The sequence below is a fragment of the Struthio camelus genome, chromosome 2 (genome assembly GCF_040807025.1).
Source record: "Struthio camelus isolate bStrCam1 chromosome 2, bStrCam1.hap1, whole genome shotgun sequence".
In the NCBI taxonomy this organism is placed as follows: domain Eukaryota; kingdom Metazoa; phylum Chordata; class Aves; order Struthioniformes; family Struthionidae; genus Struthio; species Struthio camelus.
The window spans coordinates 118,554,752-118,567,224 of record NC_090943.1 but is presented as its reverse complement, the minus strand read 5'-3'; the positions used below and the strand labels follow the sequence as shown (position 1 = coordinate 118,567,224).

General features: G+C 37.4%; 1 protein-coding gene across 9 annotated transcripts in view; it reads right to left on the bottom strand.

Annotated features, from left to right (window-relative positions):
* Window positions 1–12,473, bottom strand: part of DLGAP1 (DLG associated protein 1) — a 414,683-nt gene that overhangs the window by 148,087 nt on the left and 254,123 nt on the right. The window contains exon 3 of one of the 9 annotated variants that reach the window (XM_009667101.2): window positions 6,183–6,535. The exons of the other annotated variants lie outside the window; for them this stretch is intronic. The gene's annotated coding sequence lies outside the window, so the exon portion shown is untranslated. The remainder of the gene's footprint in view (window positions 1–6,182; window positions 6,536–12,473) is intronic. 9 annotated transcript variants of the gene reach the window in all.

Sequence of the window (12,473 nt, the reverse complement as noted above, 5' to 3'; positions counted from 1 at the left end):
AAACTTTCCTCTGGCGTTAATGCACATTTTTTCATGATTCAAGTGCATTTTTACTTCAGCTATATTTTGTCTGCCTAGTAAGTACCTCTGTACAATAGAGAAACATTATTTTTGTAAGCTTTTTTCAATTTTAATAATAAAATAATAATACATTTCACTAATTTTATCAAAATGAAGCCAAACTATCTGTTTAATAATCCGTATATTTGGAGTTGTTGCATTTACTTTTTGATTTGCTCCTATTCATAAAAAAAATCTGACTGATAATGCATGGCTTGGATTTATTTTCCTTAAATTTTCACGGTACTAAGCAGTGTCTGAGTATTCCTGCTCTCTCTACCATTGGGGAAATTGGTATAGGCAAAACTTGGACATTGCTTTAACAGTGTAAGGGATTTCAACACTTACTACCTGATTGCAGTTATTTGGCCCTGAAGTGACTCACAATGTTATAGGCTGTTGATTGCAATTTGAAATGGGAATCTTCCTTCCTCACAAGCGATATAATAACCACTGTTTGAAGCTAGATCTCCTCATTTCAGCTCTCGCCACTAGCAAAGGGCTGGACACAACTGTTATTGGAATCTTTAAGCTACTAATGCATAAATTACAGGGTTCCAAATGTCGCAAAATGTTATCATGGTGCCATCTCAGCTCGTGATGGGCAGAGGGTGATGAAACAGTGGACTCTGTACTGTAGAGGGAGTCCTGTTCTGTGCGCAACTGAAACGGGAGTCACTCGGTGACTTCATTTGCTCCCAGCATGGCTAATCACATGTTGTACTTCCTGAAATGTCACTGGAGTATCAGCAGACATGCATAGCAACCAGTTTTCCACTATATTCCTCCAATATTCTCTCAGATAAAGTTCCTGTTTTAACAGGTTTTAGACATTGTACCTACTGGCAAATTGGCAACAATGAATAGTCTGCTAAAATAGCATTTAGTTGATGCCAGGCTGGGAAAGCCTGCTCCGCATTTCATCAGAACATATTTTATATTTTCTTCTGAATCTCTGGTGAGCTAAAGAGGAGTTTTTTCAATATGTTTCAAAGCTCGTGCGGGTGTCCTGCATTTCACTCCCGTTCCCTGGATCCCTGCAATGCAGAAAATGTTCATTCTCAGGAGACCCTGGGTTCCCCCCAAAAATGACTTTTCAAAATACAGCAAAAGGCACTAGAAATATTCAGATCAGATGAACCCATTGGATTACCTGAAGATGGCCTAAGGTACTTTTAAAAGCACAAAAAATAATATATTCGGAGGGCAGGCCTTGTCAACTATATTGCAGTGACAGTCTCTGGCAGTTCTAAATAACGCGTTACATCCTTATCAACTTTCTAAATGTGATCTATTAGACTGTGCATTAGAGAGGCATCCCAAGGGATGTAGTAGTAGATCTATTACTTGAGTCATTGAAAATGTGACTCGACTAAGGATATCCTGTCAAGAGTAATTCTACTTATGGCTATAATGATCAAACAACTATCTCCACTCTCCAGTATCTATGAATATTTTTTACTCTTAATGGAACCAAGGCTTCAGGCAGCTAATTTTTGTTTAAATCCATTTACAATCTTGCAGCAGTCCTCAAGATGATTAATAAATTATCTTAGGGCTAATAATAGACTAGCGTGCCATGTAAGATAAAAATAATAAAACCTTGCCCTAAACATATGAGAAGGACACAGAGAAGGCAGGGTTAAGTGGGACATCCCCAGCACCAGTGATTTAGTTTCAATTTTTCCTTGGCTATATGGCTAAGCTTTTTTCACCTTTGCTTACTGCAGAGAAAGAGAATGGACAAAGAATTAAAAGGACCGACAGTTCTCAGAGAGTGAAGTAATGACAGGCACAGGAGAGGGCACAGAATAATTAAGAATATATGATCTTAATATTTGGTTGGAGCAGAGTGGCAGGGATGAAGAAATACAAAACTTGATTTGATTTATAAGCTGGAACAGAAGTGTGTGGAGAATCTTGAATATAAAGATGGGAGACTTAGAAGATGTGAGTGTGGTTTGACTGACAAGAGCACAATGTTACTAGTTGTGTTTTGGATGGACTGGAGGAAAAGGCAATATGGATGTTAAGGAGGATTGGCAAGAAGTCTTAAAAAGTGAAAAAGCCTATGAAAAGTGACAGCTGTCTGTAGAGCAAGAAAGGGCCAGACTTTCCATAAATTGTGGAGGAAGATGTAACAAGCTTGGCTAAGCACAGCTCTATGAGCTCGGATGGCAAGTAGGATGGTGGAAATGTTGAGGAGAAAAGATAACATTCAGTTCTACACCCATTTTGAGTCTGAGCTGTCAATGAATCTTTCCTGAGGAAGTACTAGAGAAAAAAGCAGAAAATAGGTAGGAGGCTCTGCCCCAAAGGGATCAGATAAAAGGATACAGAGAAATACACAGATATGCTTGTCAATGTGAAAGATCACAGAGCTACAACAAAAAGAATAGGGGATAAAGCTTTGCAGAAGCAGCACATTGAAAAGTGGAGGGAAAAAAAGGAAACAGTGAAGACCTCAGAGCGATGGAAGAAGCAAACCTGAAGGAAAAGGCAGCAACTGACCTGCGTAATGAAAAGGAATGTAGATAAAGGCTTCAAAACAGGGCAGAAATTGAAAGGCAGAGAAGAGTGTTTATTCCTTATTCTTAGGCTGCTGTATACTTTATGAGAGTTTCTCTGCGCAACAATGTTGAAAACATTTATCCAGATACTGATCATGAATTTTTTTTTTTATCGTGTGTCAGCTGCGATAAAGGACCATCAGATTAGCTAGTACATAGCTTCATTTTACTTTAACTATATTACTGCTAAGGATTGCAAGTGTAACAGATTAGATGATCCTAGAATGTGCTGTAGTGCACCTTCCAGTAAGTAAAGAATAATGATGATACACTCTACATTGAAGAAAACAGCGGTGCTTTTCTTTCATATTTAGTGGACAGTTCTTCCACACAGAAAACAAAACCAAAGCCCAAACCAATCTCACACATCAACCCTGCAGTAATATGTTTACTTCATTCAGAAGACAGTTGCAGCAAGTAAAAACTACAGTCTCTCCTTCCATCAGAATTTTTCAAAAAGTATGCATCATTTTCTATAATTGTGTTCGCTGAAACTATCAATGAATATTTGGTGCAATTAACAGCCGGAGAAAGGGGTATCTGTCATGAGTAGCTGAGAGGAAGCAAATTGAGATTTTTACTGTATTGTTATTTCTTGGCCAAACAAGAAACATTTAATTACTCATGAAATAAGGCAGGATAATTGCTGAATATATTACATATTAATAAACAATGGAAATAGAAACTCTATGGACAGCAGACCAAAAACACTTGATGGCACGGTAATAAATGAGATGATAAATAGATACAGCATTGTAAGGCTGAAGAATGCTCATTTCTTTCAGCGTTCACATTACATTTGCTTCCGTTTTCTTGAGGATGCCCTGGGAAAGAAGGATCCAAATCTATTCATCCTTGCTGCTAACATGGTGTCCCTAATGCACAACAATTTGTTGGAATAATTTAGTGGCTAGAACAATGCATAATTAATTCTTATTTAATTAAAGTGAAAATGAATGCAAAGTATCAAAACTTGCATCCATAAATTATATAAGCTTTTACATATTTTATTTACCTATATTGTCTACTCATTTATTCTGAATTTATTAACCAAATATCTTCAGGAAATGTATTCTCTCTTTTAGATATACGTGAAAATTGCTCTCTTATAAAAAGATTTCCTGATACGCCATGCAGCCTCTCCAATCATACAAGATTGCAGAATTACTTTTCTTACATTTCTACAGGAAGCTGTAAAAAACAAACCAGGTAGCAAATGTTCTCACTAAAATAATGGATACATATGTATGTAGAAATTAGATAATACAGGAGAATGTAACAGGTAGTACGTAATAGATAATAAAATGACTAATATAATCAAAAAAACATTATGGCCATTAGCAACTTATAAACCCCCATAATTAGAAATTTCTTTTATAAGATCAGTATGAAAAGTCAACATTGATTAATTTTCTCTTCTTTCAACAGTCTGATTATGTTATAGTAGTTCAAGACTCATAGCCAGGCAAACTCTGCAGTACGAATATTATAATGCACAGTAGAAAGTGTAAGGTCAATAACTACTAGTATAATTGAGGGAATGGCAGTCATATCCATGCCAAAATGTCAAGTTTAAGTATGAAAATATGCAAGTGATATATATACGTGGGAAATAGACAAACACACTCACGCAAAGCGTATTAGCAGTATACAGGAGGAAGGCAACAGCATGTGCGACATGTGAACAGAGATGCCCTAATTAAGTGTTATCGAGACCACAGCACTTTCAGCCTAATATCCTTGTCGTTCAGAAACTAAGGAGTGAGAGATATTGGATTCTTTTGTTCAGATAAGATATCATTCAGTGAGTTAGACCACGCTTATGAATTCACAGCTTTGTGCCAGGTTCAGAAAATGAAGGCCTGATGTAAAGTAGGAATGCCAAGTAAAAACACTATAATGTCATGTCTGTATAACTGAGTCAGGAGGGCATATAGGCAAGAACACATACAAATTAAAACATGTGTTTGGACCATTTGAGACTTATACCTCAGATCAGAGCAGTCTTTCCAAAGCAATTCTGCATTAGTGTTTGAAGTGAGAGGACATAAAATACACCTTTTAACAGTATTATTTGTGTTCTGCCCCCCATTTATGCACCAGGGCAAACAGAGCGAGGTGTTCATTTCCATATTGAAGAATAAAGATTCCCAGCATTTGCTTATTTATTTATACACCTACTATAAGATATTCCCAGGGGATTTCCTTTCCCTGATTCATCTGTACAAACACTGGGAAGATACATCTATGCTGAGAATCAAACTTCCACAAGCTCTTCGTAAAAGTCCATCGTTTTATCCCAAAGGCCATTCTGTGTGGCCTCCTGATATTTTGCATTATGTTAATGAAAATCTATACGTCACTAAAAGATACATATTTTAAAATGCGTCCACGTATTTTAGTAAAGGTGTTCAGAAGAAAATGAGGACTCATACTGATTACCTCAGTTATTAATTTGGCATCTAATATGAAAGATACTGTGCCTTGGGTAACACTCTCAAGACAATGTCTAGATTTTGCTTCCCTGTCAGCAGTCACAGCAGGCAAGCAATACTTAAAACACAATTCAACTTTGAACAGGAGAAGGGGAATTATCAAGAGAAATGTTTTGGGCAGCAACATAAACTCATTCCAACTTTAGCGGCAGATCAATGAGTGGGAGTAACTGGGGAAAAATGTAATTAAACTGTTAGCTGAACTCTGAGGACTGCCTTGAGAATAGTATGTACAGATAAAAACTAGTATGTACAGAGAGAGGAAAACACCCCAGGACGATACAATAAAAATGGCTGCTTTTTTTTTTTTTATGTCTGCATCCAACATTGTTAAGTTTGCAGATACTTGTGGTGAATAAGTTTCACATTTACATTAGAGGACTGTTTTCATCTGTGCACTTCTGGTGAGCAGCTGTGGTGGTGAATCCCGGGTAATATGTGCCTTAAAGGTTTAGGTTTGCGTTTCTTTTCTTCATCTCTGTGGCTAATAGTAAGTTGAATCTTCACCAAGAGTGTTACTAAGACTGTAGTCACTAAAGGAGCCTAACACATAATTAATCTCTGAGTCATATCTAAATACATTACAAGGTCTGCAAGAGCTTCAGTAGTAATATGTCTGCAACATTTTGACATACAGAGTCTGATTTTTCTGTCGTGTTCAGAGTACGACGGGCAATAGGCATGATTGCATGCAAAAAGCTTCCTCTACAAATAGAAAGAGTAAACTGTGATCATTTGCTCTTCCACTTACCTCATTTACACACACAATTAACAGTTACTGTTTTTAAAGTTCTGATCTGCTACAGTGAGTAATAACAAACTGGGTAGTTAGACTGCTCATGCATTTTCTGTGGTAGAGAATACAGATTCTCTACGAGAAGCTAAGGTAGAGCATAGTGCTTGGAGACTGGTGAACTCTATCACAAATTCGCAATTGCCAGTTAATATTTTCTTCTCTTAGAAAGGAAAACCACTAAGAGATTTTGTCTGATAACATGCAGGTAAGATGATATGAATCATTTGATAAATGGCATATAGACAGTACTGAAGAATATACCTTATATATATATGAGCTTAGATGTCTCCTTTTATCCTTCTCGATCTGTAGGATGCTGGACTTTATGACCTCAGTATTCTGTTTACAGCATTTTCATGGAGTTTCCAGAATGCTGTTTGGGTGGGTGAAGGGAGAAAGGGGATGAGAAGGAATATACTCCAAAATTTGGAACTAGGTTGTCACATACATACTTGGTTTGCTCTCTTTTGGGTATCCTACAGTCAGACCTAAGTTTGCGACTCTAGAGATCTTTCACTTGCTTCCCACGTAGAAGATTTTTTTAAAGTAAGAGGAGTAGCTTCATTACTTTCTATTAATCACAGACAATCCATGTGATTGAGGCTCCATATTATCTGCGGATCACAAAACGAAGCAAGTGTCATGGTTAGACAAGACATCCCAACAGTACTGACGTACCGTAAAAATAGAGGTGTTATTCCAATAACAAAAAACATACAGTGTTAAATGAGTAATACAGACGCGGAGATTTAAAGCCTATACTTTTCTGCAAACTGATTATTTATGAATGTCGGAGGATCACTTTTCTAGTTGGAATGGGATGCTGAGCAGATAAAACCTACGTTCAATGCATGCAATGTACAATACTTTCCCTGTGAAAGTTAGGTATTTTCATGTTTTGCAGTGTGGTCATATAGTAAAAATGGACATCCTTGTACTAAAAGACGCGCTTGATCCTCATGGCAGGGACACCATCAAGACCAAGCAAAGAACAGCCACTGTAGCGTTCAGACTATTTTACAGCAGCCCAATGAAAGCTGTTAATCAAAGCCAGAACTTGCACCAACATTACAAGATCCCTAGCTGCGCTGCCACTAACCCATTTTCTGCAAGCTTTTTAACAGCTCTGCAGTTCTGTAGTATGGCACATTTGCAACAGGAATCACAGTTACATTATTGCCTGAGCTACAGGTTTTCTTGATCTCAAGAGCTTTTCTACGTGTATTTTAAGATTATGCTATTCACTGTCAAGCCAGGCAACCGCCTTTTCTTAGCCCTATGCATTGCAGTCCACGCTAGGCATACCACAGCAAAGGATCTGGATCTTTATTTTTGTGATGGCAGTGACAGCATAGCCATGTGACTTTGTAGGCCTTGAGTAGCAACGTACAGGACTCAAACTAGCTCTAAGTTCTGCATTCCTTATCATTTAGGCGGTGAACATGCCTTAAACATTCCAGAAATTGCTTTCAGAATAACTTGTAAAAAAAAGAAGACAAGAAGAGATCTGAAGACAAGTTCTCATTCACTGTATGCACCCTCTCCAGAAACTCATCACAAATCTTTGTGCTGAGATATACAGCATAATAATAAATGAGCATCTTACTGTTGAAGGATGTCGAATTTTATCAGCCTATTAGGCATTTGTTGATCATATGTTTCACTTTCTGGGCTGCAGAGGGGATACCAAAGCACCAGGCTCTGTTTGTTGTATTAGCCTTGACAGAACCTCATATGTTAAACATAGTAAAAAAGAATAGGAATACAATTTTTTTTGTATATGTATTAACAATTCTGTCTATGCGTGTGTGTATGTGTGTGTGTGTGTGTGTGTGCGTGTGTGTGTGCGCGCGTGTGCGTGTGTGCGTGTGCTTGTGTGTATATGTATTTAAACATAGTCACATTTCCACTTTTTAAATTTCCACATTTAAACATAGTCATATTTCCACTTCACTTGACCTTCTCTGCATCAAGGGGCATTAATGCAAACAGGAAAATCAAAGTGAGGGACACAGCAGAAAAGAAAGCATTGAATGAAAAGCAGGAAAAGTATGTATCAGCTTAATCCTGTTTGTAACTATTCCTAGCAATATCCCAACTGATGTATCTTCACAGATCTCAGTGGAATTGCTCCTCACTGAGAGCAGCATGAATCTCATGAGATTGAAAGTGAACGGAATGGACTTAATCTCAGGCCCTCCACTTTTAATACTTGCTAGATAAAGCACTAATAAAGAATATACATTTTCCATAATACATGATAATTTTGTAATCCATTTTTGTGATCCATAATTGATGATGACATCATTTTCAAAACCATTGATAATACTCTTCCAAGGAGAATGGTATTAGTAACTCATCACTTCATCACATAGGACTACCATAAATGGAACACATTGTAAGGAGCTCATGAAATTTTTTTTGCAACTAATGGCAAATGATAAAGTTACATACACTGGGTTAATGTATTCTTAAGGTGAAATGCTTTATTTCTATGTCCTACTGCAGAGCCTCTTGTCATGAACATTTTAAATTACCACTTAAGTAATGCATTTTAAATTATTTTTAAAGTAATTAAACACTATTATTCTGTAAAAACTGCCTGCAGAGTAATATGTAAGTGTGCATTAAATATTTTGGCAGCATTCAAAATGCTTCAGGAAAATGGTTCTTTAAAAGAGAAAAATTTTGTAATCAGACTACTATATATGTCAAACTGGTGATACACACAGAACATCACGATAATTCTTTGTTACTTCCTCCTCCTCATTTCATTTTATTTCAGGGGGAAAGGAGAGTGGATTCATACAATCTGTTTTATATCATGTACTGAAAAGCTGTACTCTCTTAAACCTGAATGAAAACTACACAGCATTTTCATTTTATTGCATCTTAGCTATTCAACAGAAATCTCATCTTTCCTGTCAAAACATGAAATTCATAATACGTTAAATGACACCATTATTGTTTAAGCTCAGAAGGGGCTGTGGCTGTTACACTGCTTGTCCTCATGTATAACATGGGTTATAGAAATCATCCATTACTGCTGCAATGGAGCCACAGCTTCTTGTTGACATTCAGCACACCTTTTAGAAAGATATCCATTCTGGTGTAAAGGTGTGCAGTAACAGAATCTGCCATGTTTTGGAGTAAATTGTTCTGGTAATTAACCACAGATACACAGCTGCATGTAAATGAGTCTTGCTTCCACTTCCAGCGAATAGCTCCAGAGTTTTTGAAAAGACCTTTCCAGAAGACCTTGCCATGAGACATTTTCCCTCATGCTGGTACAAAGCAGAATTATTTCATGTCTTTCTCTTTCATAAACTGATTGGGTTTCTTAAATTATAGTATAAGCCAAGTTTTTCAGGCCTGAAGCTGCCTTCCATCCAGCCATTTGCTGTTTTATAAAATACAGTTCTTATCAGATATACAAAAATGGTGTTATGATGTGTCAGCAAATACAGATTTGTTCTTAGGAACTCCTTTGGCTGCAAAGAACTTGACTGAAAATGTCCAGAAAACTGGACATTAGAGCAGGGCTTGGGTGTTCCCCTACTTTTCCCCGTGAAGATCCTAGCTTGGAATATTAACAAAATACAATACAAAATATAAGATATTTATTTATAGCTGTCTTCAGGTCACTTAACAGGACAAGAAATCTATTTATTTGGTTTAGATTCTAAATGTTAATTTAAAACAACAATTTTCATACTCTTGAATTTATGCTCACACAGAAAGCCAGAATGTCATTTTGCCAACAATTACATAAATCTAAAGCAATTGTCCTGAGATCAGTCACACTAGTCAGTATTTTCACAACTGTAACTGAGAATCATAACGAATGCCCCAGTAAGCTAATTTTATTTTTCATTCATAATTTCAGTCACTGCTGTTTACCAGGGTTAAATCTGTACTTCATGGATTAAAGCAAACAGACATAAATCCCCCAAGCCCATAGCTGATGCAAAATTTCACATTTGTCATCTTTCTCTGAAGTTCACAGTACAGCCAGATCTAGCAATCATTGTCGACTGACAGTCAATAGATCACGCTAACCGCTGCTGAAACAGCAACGCATCTGAGTACTACGAAAGGAATGGATGTATCCATTTTCAGAATGTACTGTTTAAGACACTGACACTGCAGAGAAGACGTAATGAATGAATTTTGGACAACATGAGGTGATTCTTCTCAGAAATGTGTTATTCTGTAGTGTCTCTTTTTGGCAGATAAATGAAGGGTGCTGTTTTCCATAATAATAATAATTTCCACTGGAAATTGTATGAACATGTAACTTATTAAAAATAAAGACTTTTTTTAAAAAGGTAAATAAACTACTTTTTTAGCTCCTAGGTAACAGCTGCTTAAGATATTAGTAATCTAATTGTTCGCATTCATTTTATCTCAACTGTATCTCAGGAAGAATTCCAATTATAATATCCCTGTATCAGTATTCTGCATCTATTTAAAGAACTGCTAGGCAAGGAGTACTTAGGGTAGAGTTAATTCTGCAAGTGATTACAAAATCCCTAGCTATTATCTGAATTAGTGATGGTAAAATAGCTGCAGAATGCAAGCGAATGAAGATATGGGTTGAATCCCAGTTCTGTTGTAAACTGGCAGAGTCCTGGGGGCTGCAACAGTATGTACAGTCACAGAGAGCTTGGCCATTTACACGTTGAATTTCTGTGTTTCTAGCCTAGAATGGCTATATGGAATAAGATGGGCTCCAGTAATACTGGGATATACATTTTTTTAATCCAGCCTCTTCCTTCTTTTTTTTAATTGCAGGTTCAAGAAAACCATGGTTAAGGTGAGGTGAGAGGAAGGCCCATCATTTTATTTCTCCCAAAACAGAATTTTGCAGAGCACTGTGAAACAGGATGTAAAATAAAACAAAACAAAACAAAAAATACAGATACTCCACACTCTCAGTGAAAACACAAAAAATAAGAGCACACAAGAGGGAATATGTAAAATGTTAAAAAGTGACGATCCTAGTCTTTTTTTATAAAGCTGTGTTCAGAAAAGCCTTAAGTACTTTAAAAAAAAATCATTCCTTTCTTTTCCAGATGAAAAGAGACCGGTGGGTCAAGGACATCTGTAGAGGAAGTGCAGAGTAAAATGTTGGAAAGAGTTGCAGTAACATGAAGAGGTCTGTGATCTCTCCTGCAGTAAATAAAGAGGAAAAAAATGCCAAGTCTGCTAAGGCTCTTAATGTTGGTTCAATTCCATAAGACTGTGATCTAGAGGGAAGCTTTTATGGTCTTAATGCAACAGTCAAGAGTGCGATCTCAGACAATTACAGTATACGTCTTTGAAGTCTATGAGAGCGATGTGGGACAGCTGTAAAAATGATCTGTTAAGTATTATTTGCCAGGTTTTCCACAGTAATAAAGCTTATACAACCCCCCTATCTGTGGTGCTTGTGTCCATGCTCTCCTGCCCACTGCACTGCCTCCTGCAGTGGCCTACTTCAGCTTAATACTGACATGGATTGAAGTACATGATTTGTCAGCTCCCTGAAAGTTTTGTAAAAATAGCCAGCTGGGTAGAGAGAGGCAAATTCCACTTATTTCTTTACAGCGTGAAGAAGCATAACAGGAGGCTGAACCTTCCTGGAGACGAAAGAATTTGTTATTTGTGGGCCTGGGCCTCCGATGATACAAGGCATCAGTGAACCTACCTGGCGACAGGACCTTCTCAAGATTCATAATGATAACATCTAAAGATCAAAGAATAAGTGCAGAAGGCACAGAGGACATTATGAATCCTCCCAACTCCCCCTTCTTTTTCCTTCAGAAAGCACTGACTTCCCAAGAGCCCCACAAGAAAGCCAAGAATCCCAGGGATCCCTCCTCAGGCTTAGCAGAATCAACCTCCATGGGTCTGTCTGCAGCAGGAACTACACCTAGGTTCAGCTGGGACCAGCTAATCCATTTTCTTTGGTCCTGCAGTTTTTCTCCTCTTAGCTGCCTGAGCATCTCCACTTCAGAGGAGGAACAGAGCAGAGGACTGCTTCCTCTTCTAGCATACTTGGGAAGTATGCTACTTTACCTGCACCTATTATACGCATGCAGGTTGACTTGTCCTCAGTTAATTTTCACATTCTTGGGAACAATACAAAAGAGTATTTTTTCCTGTTAGCTTTGAAGGGTTGTGCAACTATGTGGACTGAATACGCAGCTGTATTTTCTGCCATTTTCCCATAAACTTTTGAACTCAGGTCTGACTGAGGCAACCATAAAGACTGTAAAAAGATGATTACATTACTACAGGTCTCTCAAAAAATAGGAAATCACGTCAGGTCTGAACACTTAAAAGTTCACTTCTCGTAACTTTTTATTCCAGTGTCTGATTACTCCAGTTGAAGAAAACACCCTGACTGCTCTTGCCAAAATAATTCTGTGGGAAAAGATTGAATATACATATGGAGTAACAAAAACACTATCATGATTCAATTAACCATGCAGCCTGTTGAGACACACAAAGCTATGGGAAGTCACATTTTGCAGCCAGGATACTCATGCTTTACTCAAACAGCTACTT